At 48.0% G+C, this 9272-nt stretch overlaps 1 pseudogene; it reads left to right on the top strand.

Moving 5' to 3' along the window:
* Positions 1-832: 832 nt before the first annotated feature.
* LOC121324921 lies at positions 833-8737 on the top strand (annotated as a pseudogene).
* The last annotated feature ends 535 nt before the right edge of the window (positions 8738-9272 follow it).

Here is a 9272-nt window from a genome sequence, read left to right as displayed (position 1 = left end):
GCAGGTACACCTCGCAGCGGGTCGGACTGGGTTTGAGTCTGACGCAGGTACACCTCGCAGCGGGTCGGACTGGGTTTGAGTCTGACGCAGGTACACCTCGCAGCGGGTCGGACTGGGTTTGAGTCTGACGCAGGTACACCTCGCAGCGGGTCGGACTGGGTTTGAGTCTGACGCAGGTACACCTCGCAGCGGGTCGGACTGGGTTTGAGTCTGACGCAGGTACACCTCGCAGCGGGTCGGACTGGGTTTGAGTCTGACGCAGGTACACCTCGGCGGGTAGTCTGACGCAGGTACACCTCGCAGCGGGTCGGACTGGGTTTGAGTCTGACGCAGGTACACCTCGCAGCGGGTCGGACTGGGTTTGAGTCTGACGCAGGTACACCTCGCAGCGGGTGGGACTGGGTTTGAGTCTGACGCAGGTACACCTCGCAGCGGGTCGGACTGGGTTTGAGTCTGACGCAGGTACACCTCGCAGGTACACCTCGCAGCGGGTCGGACTGGGTTTGAGTCTGACGCAGGTACACCTCGCAGCGGGTCGGACTGGGTTTGAGTCTGACGCAGGTACACCTCGCAGCGGGTGGGACTGGGTTTGAGTCTGACGCAGGTACACCTCGCAGCGGGTGGGACTGGGTTTGAGTCTGACGCAGGTACACCTCGCAGCGGGTCGGACTGGGTTTGAGTCTGACGCAGGCACACCTCGCAGAGGCAGCTCAGCTGTATCCAGTCCGTGTGCATGCAGCTTGTTTTTTGAAGGAGCTTCAAACTCCAGGACTGTATTTTTGTCCTGCGTATGATTTGTTCACAAAGACACTATAGAAATCATCTGTCAAAGATGACACTAACAGCATGATTTTCAAAAGGGGCAAAATAAGAACGGGCAAAATAACCGCATCTCTTGATTAATATTTTTAAATGGTCAACAAGTGAATAAATCCCTTTGCAACCTCGTTCTTATTTGGCCCCTTTTGAAAATCATGCTGTTAGTGTCATCTTTGACAGCTGATTTCTAGTCATTCTGTAAGTCTGTTCTTTGAAAGGTCAGTGCTGGGCTGGGCTGGAGTGTAATGGTTTTGTGAATCCAGTTTTAACCACCAGACTCCTATAATCTCATACCACTTTGGGCCGACGTGACCCCAGTACCTTCTTAACCATATTTATAAAGCATTTCCTCTGGAATTCCTTATTATTAGTAGAGAGTCATATTTTGGACTCTGCAGTTTTGTAGCTGAGAGGTTTAAAAGCAGGCCTCCAGAAATAAAATTGTGAATTATTGATGCTAATAAAATATGTAATATGTAACTTACCTTAAAATAGAATTGAACGATTTGAATGGTTGATACTGCTAGCAATGCCTAAATACTCTCATAAAAGCTTACCACGGTAATAGCATAGCAAAGTGTAAGAAAGCACAGGGAAGCACCGTAAAGAATAGGTAAGGTAAAGCATACTAATAAACATGGCAAACCAGGGGAAACTCTGAAAATACGTACCCTGGCTTTGGCAATAAGGTGCTAGTAAAAGTTTTTTATCTTGATGTACAAACGGAAGAGTTGCACGCCTCTTAGCATTTCATTTAAACACGGTTTAGTTCATTTATAGCGTCTTTCCGTTGGATTTAAACTTGGTTTTGTTATCCTGGCCCTCAGGCACATGAGAAGTTGAAGGAGACGAAGCTGGAAGCAGCGGTGCGAGAGAACAATCTGGAGCTGGTCCGGGAGATCCTGCAGGACATGTCCGCGCTGGTGGAGACAAACATGTCCACGTTGGAGCTGGCACGCATCCTGAAGGAACCACACATCCAGGCAGAGCTTCTGCAATCCACGTTCTCATGTACACTACAAGCTTTGCATCACCCAATAGAATGAACACATTTTTGCTTCATAAAGTGGAATGAAACCTGTGGAATTGTGTTACATGAACGTATTGAATTACACACCGCTTTGTAGTTTTCCCATATACAGTACTTTAACAAAAAACTGACCAAACTTGATAAATCTGTTTAGGGTTGATGTAGGGTCTATTTTGTCTGCTGTCAGGATACATATCATGTGGTGATCTCAGTGTATTGCTATGCCTCTGGTCCATTTTCTTTCATTGACAGTCTCTCTTGGAAATGCACGACTCGGTGGCCTCTAAAAGCTTCGAGACCCCGCCTGCCAGCTCTTGTGCCTTCATGGATGCAGCCCTCAACAACCAGCCCGCCTCCCCCGATACAATGCACATGGTGGGCATTCGCAAAGTCGCTGGGGAGCACCTGATAAGGGCATTCTCTACCAGCTTTGCTAAACCGTAGTCCAACCCATTCAATACCATCGACCTTCTTGGAATGTTCAGACCCTTCAGTGTTTTTGGATTGATTGCTCTTGAATATTTTCATGTAACTACAGTCAAGTCATAGCCAGTTTGTAACAGCCCACTGCTGAATAAGAGCCCCCTGTCTGTGCTCCAGGGGGTGACGTTCCGCGTGGAGAGCAGCGAGCTGGTGATCGCTCGGATCCTGCACGGAGGACTGGTCGACCACCAGGCCCTGCTCCACGTGGGTGACATCATCAAGGAAGTGAATGGGAAGGAGGTGAGCAACGACCCCAAGGTGCTGCAGGAGATGCTGAAGGAGGCCAGTGGCAGCCTGGTACTCAAGATCCTGCCCAGCTACCAGGAGCCTCACCCCCCCATGCCAGGTACCCACTCACAGAGCTTACAGCACATTTCTATAAGGTGGTGCAAAACGCTTGGCCATAGCTTAGACTGGTCAGGAGGAAAAAGTAATCAACTTTAACTGCGTACAACTTCAAATTCTTAAAACATACACCTGAGTTTTCACAGTCCCCAATTTTAGCATTATTCTCCAAATGTGTTTAGATGAAACACATGGTTCCTGCGAAGGTTCTGTTGCTCAGAGGAAAGGGAGCCTCCGGCACTAAGGGAATGTGCTGGCTCTTTGCAGCACAGAGGATTGTATCTCGCAGACAGCTTTGCCACCTACATTCTGATGTTTTAAACCTAGACTGCAGTTTGTATAAGGGAAAGAGGCTGGTCCTTCTCTAGTAAGGGAGACCTTCCATCTCCAGCTCCCCTTGCCACAGAAGTAAATGAAGAAATGAATTCATTAAAATGAGCTGAGCTCAGAGACCCTTCTGTTGTTGAGGTGGAGAGCACCGTGCGGACACCTCCAGCGCGTTTTAATCAGTGTGTGTGATGTGCAGAGCTGGTAGTCATGGTTACCAGCATTCACAGTCTGCTTGTCAGCAGCAGATCTAATCAGCAGAAGCACACACACAGAAACACTGACACACTCACGCACACACATACACCTGCCTGCATATACAAGCACGCACACACAGACACACTGACACACTCACGCACACACATACACCTGCCTGCATATACAAGCACGCACACACAGACACACTGACACACTCATGCACACACATACACCTACCTGCATATACAAGCACGCACACACAGACACACTGACACACTCACGCACACACAAGCACACACATACACCTACCTGCATATACAAGCACGCACACACAGACACACTGACACACTCATGCACACACATACACCTGCCTGCATATACAAGCACGCACACACAGACACATACACTGACACACTCATGCACACACATACACCTACCTGCATATACAAGCACGCACACACAGACACACTGACACACTCACGCACACACATACACCTACCTGCATATACAAGCACGCACACACAGACACACTGACACACTCACGCACACACATACACCTGCCTGCATATACAAGCACGCACACACAGACATACTGACACACTCATGCACACACATACACCTGCCTGCATATACAAGCACGCACACACAGACATACTGACACACTCATGCACACACATACACCTGCCTGCATATACAAGCACGCACACACAGACATACTGACACACTCACGCACACACATACACCTACCTGCATATACAAGCACGCACACACAGAAACACTGACACACTCATGCACACACATACACCTGCCTGCATATACAAGCACGCACACACAGACATACTGACACACTCATGCACACACATACACCTGCCTGCATATACAAGCACGCACACACAGACATACTGACACACTCACGCACACACATACACCTACCTGCATATACAAGCACGCACACACAGACACACTGACACACTCATGCACACACATACACCTGCCTGCATATACAAGCACGCACACACAGACACACTGACACACTCATGCACACACATACACCTGCCTGCATATACAAGCACGCACACACAGACATACTGACACACTCATGCACACACACACCTGCCTGCATACAAGCACCACACATACTGACACACTCACGCACACACATACACCTACCTGCATATACAAGCACGCACACACAGACACACTGACACACTCATGCACACACATACACCTGCCTGCATATACAAGCACGCACACACAGACACACTGACACACTCACGCACACACATACACCTACCTGCATATACAAGCACGCACACACAGACACACTGACACACTCATGCACACACATACACCTACCTGCATATACAAGCACGCACACACAGACACACTGACACACTCATGCACACACATACACCTACCTGCATATACAAGCACGCACACACAGACACACTGACACACTCATGCACACACATACACCTACCTGCATATACAAGCACGCACACACAGACACACTGACACACTCACGCACACACATACACCTACCTGCATATACAAGCACGCACACACAGACACACTGACACACTCATGCACACACATACACCAACCTGCATATACAAGCACACACACACAGAAACACTGACACACTCACGCACACACATACACCTACCTGCATATACAAGCACGCACACACAGACACACAGACACACTCACGCACACACATACACCTACCTGCATATACAAGCACGCACACACAGACATACTGACACACTCATTCACACACAAGAACACACATACACCGACCTGCATATACAAGCACGCACACACACACACACAGACACACTGACGCACGCACGCACACACCTACCTTCATATACAAGCATGCACACATGCACACACACACACACACTGACGCACGCACACATACAAGCATGCACACACACACGCACACACACACACAGACACACTGACGCACGCACACACACCTCCCTTCATATACAAGCATGCACACATGCACACAGACACACTGACGCACACACGTACGCACGCAGACACACACACCTACCTTCATATACAAGCATGCACGCTGTTTAAAGCCTCTAAGCAGTTTTAGGGTGGTTCAGTCCCCTTGACCCTCCAGTCTTTGGGCTACCTGTGTGAAACAAGTACCCTTAATAGTAAACAGCATTTATTTGCTAATCCACGATCTACTCTGTCATTTTACAATGGTGGATTTCAATAAGAACAGTAACGTGAACATGAAGCAGCACCTCCTTTGCTATGAGTGTCGGTCTCTCTGTTGTCCCCCCGCTCAGGTGTTTGTGAAGTGCCACTTCGACTATCACCCTGCCCACGATAACCTGATCCCCTGTAAGGAGGCAGGGCTACAGTTCCACAGCGGCGAAATCCTGCAGATTGTCAACCAGCAGGACCCCAACTGGTGGCAGGTGGGAGCTACAGTCTTATTCCGTAACAACAGAAGCCCCATTAGGTGTATCAAATTAACAGGCCTGTACTACAGCTTCTGGGTCATGCATTTGTGAAGCCTGTTCTCTTGTCAGTAAGCCTGGTCTGTTTTCTTCCTGTAAAGGCGTGCCATGTTGAAGGAGGGAGTGCCGGCCTCATCCCCAGCCAGCTACTGGAAGAAAAGAGAAAAGCGTTTGTGAAGAAAGACTTCGAGCTGGCAGTCTCAGCAGGTAGCAGTCTTGGAACCCGATATTTACAGCTAGCAAAGAAAACCAGGCACAGACCGTCTTCCTTATCCAGCCAGGAATAAACCCAGGAGCAGTTGTTCAGGGTTACCTTCGACCTCATCATTGGTTAAACCGGGCTGGCACTTGATCACTTTTATATGCAGTATCAGCACCATTAGTTCTACAGGGTACAGGGGAAGAGAATGTGTCCAGCTGTCATAATGCTAATTTAACTGCAGTACATTTTGTCATTTCTCCTCTGGTACTGGGTTATTTGCCTTCTTAACGAAATTGCTATGAGGTAATATAACCCTCTAGTGGACTTGATTAGTAATGCAATAGATTTTTGTTGTTGTTGTTTAAATGCTGAAGGGATTTGTGACGGGATTGTTTCAAGGTGTGTTTTGTTTGTTTAATCAGGTGCGCTGTGTGGAGGAATAAGCGGCAAAAAAAGGAAAAAGATGATGTACCTCACGACTAAGAATGCAGGTAGAGTATGGTTTACCCACCCCTGGGATGTATAATTGCATGTACACACATACACACAGCATGTGTAACACACCTGCAGTCTTGTCTGTACCTTGAGAAGCTCTCATCCAAATATGATGGAACTTGATATGGTCACTTGCACCAGATTTTTAAACAAGGTCAGGGTGGCATAACTTCAGTTCTGTAGAGTTGGGCTACTTTAGGCAATGTTATTATTATTATTATTATTATTATTATATTATTATTATTATTATTATTACTAATGAGTCATTTAGCAGACACTTTTATCTAAAGCGACTTACAGAGACTAGGGGGTGAACAATGCCTCACAACTCCTGCCGCAGTCACTTATAATAGGACGTCAGTTTTACGTTTCATCTGAAGGATGGAGCACAAGGAGGTTAAGTTATTTGCTCTGGATCACACACAGTGAGTCAGTGGCTGAGATTGAACCTGGAACCTCCTGGTAACAAACAAGCCCCTTAACTTTGAAATCTAAAACCATTAACACGGCTCCAGTTTAATAAAACTGTGCACGAACATCTGTTGTAAAAAAATGTTCGCTCTTCAGATCCGCCTTTTGATAAAGCTGTGCTATTCTAACTCTCTCCCCCATTCTCTCTTTGTCTCTATCTCTCTCCCTCTCTGTCACTGTATCTCTCTCTCTCTCCCCCTCTTTCTCTCTCTCCCCTATCTCGCCTTCTTTCGCTGCCCCTCTATCTCTCTCCTCCTCTCTCCTCTCTGTCTCTCTCCCCTCTCTCTCACTCTCCCCCTCTTTCTCTCCCTCTCTCCCCCTCTCTCTCTTTGTCTCTATCTCTCTCCCTCTCTGTCTGTCTCTCTCTCCCTCTCTCCCCCTCTTTCTCTCCCTCTCCCCTCTCGCTTTCTTTCGCTGCACCTCTATCTCTCTCCTCCTCTCTCCTCTCTGTCTCTCTCCCTTTCTCCCCCTCTCCCCCTCTCTCCCTCTCCCCCCCTCTCTCTTGTCTCAGAGTTCGATCATCACGAGTTGCTGATCTATGAAGAGGTGGCCAAGATGCCAGCGTTCCAGAGGAAGACTGTGGTCCTGATCGGAGCTCAGGGGGTGGGCCTGCGCAGTGTGAAGAACAAGCTTTTAGTGTCGAACCCGGGGCGATACGGAACCACCATCCCCTGTGAGTAACACTGATCTGGGCTATGTGCCAAGTAGAGTTAGGATGAGATGAAACGAGACACAATAGCACACCATTGATTTACAGTCCAAGCCACTTGCTATCCACTGTTTTAAATGAATTGCACGTGTGGGATATTAAAGTTATTAGTTAAATTAGATAATCAGTAATTTGCCTATTTTGACATTGTCACAGAGCACAGCAAGTCAAGAAGAAGAAATTTGGTTTTGCACACTGCAGTATATAGACAACGGCCAGGTTTGTCTTGCTTCTTATAGTTCTACCTCAAATGATTAAGTGTTACAAAGGCTTCAAATTAAACTTCTCATTTGGCTTCAGTCTACATTTCTACAAACACCTGATATTGTTTCCTTACAAAACCAGAACCGGAGAACTTCGGAATAGAATTCGAGGTCTAAGTACTCTGAAGTAATATTAGCATGTTTTGACTAGCATAACTGCTTTGCTAACCTGCCGCTCATCCCAGGGTTTGCTGAGCGTGTTTCTGATTGCCCTGCAGACACGTCTCGGAGGGCCAAAGATGACGAGATGGACGGGCAAATGTACTTGTTCGCCTCGTGCAGTGCGATGGAGCAGGACATCAAGAGCGGTCACTACCTAGAGCAAGGGGAGTACGAAGGGAACCTCTACGGCACCAAGATCGACTCCATCCACGAGGTGATTGAAGCAGGCAAGGTCTGCACCCTGGACGTCAACCCCCAGGTCAGGAGCACCACCTGAATGGATACTTTATACATAATCGTAGTATTGAACCTGTTGTCTTTGTAGAGTGCACATAGTAAACCCACGGGGAACACAGTGTGATAGGCTAAGCTCAGCCCGAGGCTCAGTGTGATAGGCTAAGCCCCGCCCGAGGCACAGTGTGATAGGCTAAGCCCCACTTCAGGCAGTGTGATAGGCTAAGCCCCGTCCGAGGCACAGTGTGATAGGCTAAGCTCAGCCCGAGGCACAGTGTGATAGGCTAAGCTCAGCCCGAGGCTCAGTGTGATAGGCTAAGCCCCGCCCGAGGAACAGCATAATGCTGTCTTCAGTTTCTTTTTACTGAGATTCCAAAAGTGCCACTAACACCAGGCTTAAATGTTCAACATCCTTTGTAAAAATGACCTTCAAATAACCGAAGGTCATCCTCCTGTCACAATGACTTGTTCATTGTAAACCGAAGCCTTAAACTGCACATGACAGGTATCACAAGAAACCCTTTAAAGCTACTGTAGCTCTCAGCTCTTCTGAAACTTCAAAGGCTTTAATTCAATGTCCAGGACAGGACTGAGCTTCAGGTTTTGTCCCCCAACAAGAAGCCGAGCTGAAGGGGACTGTGGACGAGAGCAACAGAGTCCAGCGGGCCTACGGCCACTACTTTGACCTAATCATTGTCAACGACAACCTAGAGAACTCCTTCCGCAGCCTGAAGGGGGCGTTGGAGCTGCTCAGCACAGAGCCTCAGTGGGTCCCTGTCAGCTGGGTGTTCTAAGGCAGCCTGGTAGTGTCTGGTTCAGAGAGAGGCCTTGTCAACAGCAGGGGGTGTCAAGATCTTCCACGCTCTAACTGAGAAACAGAGAGGCGTTCGGTGGCTGTGAATGTCGCACCACCACCAGATGTGGATGAACTGTTACAGGTTTTGCTTTTCACAGCGAGCGATCTCTCATTTATATTGCATAACACATATCACAGTGTCCATATTCTACTTTCTACTCTATTTACTGTAAATACGAGAGGGCATGCTTG

The sequence above is a fragment of the Polyodon spathula genome, chromosome 12, assembly GCF_017654505.1.
Source record: "Polyodon spathula isolate WHYD16114869_AA chromosome 12, ASM1765450v1, whole genome shotgun sequence".
NCBI classification, from domain to species: Eukaryota; Metazoa; Chordata; class Actinopteri; order Acipenseriformes; family Polyodontidae; genus Polyodon; species Polyodon spathula.
Note: the sequence above shows the minus strand (reverse complement) of the source record. Positions and strands in the feature narration are given on the sequence as shown.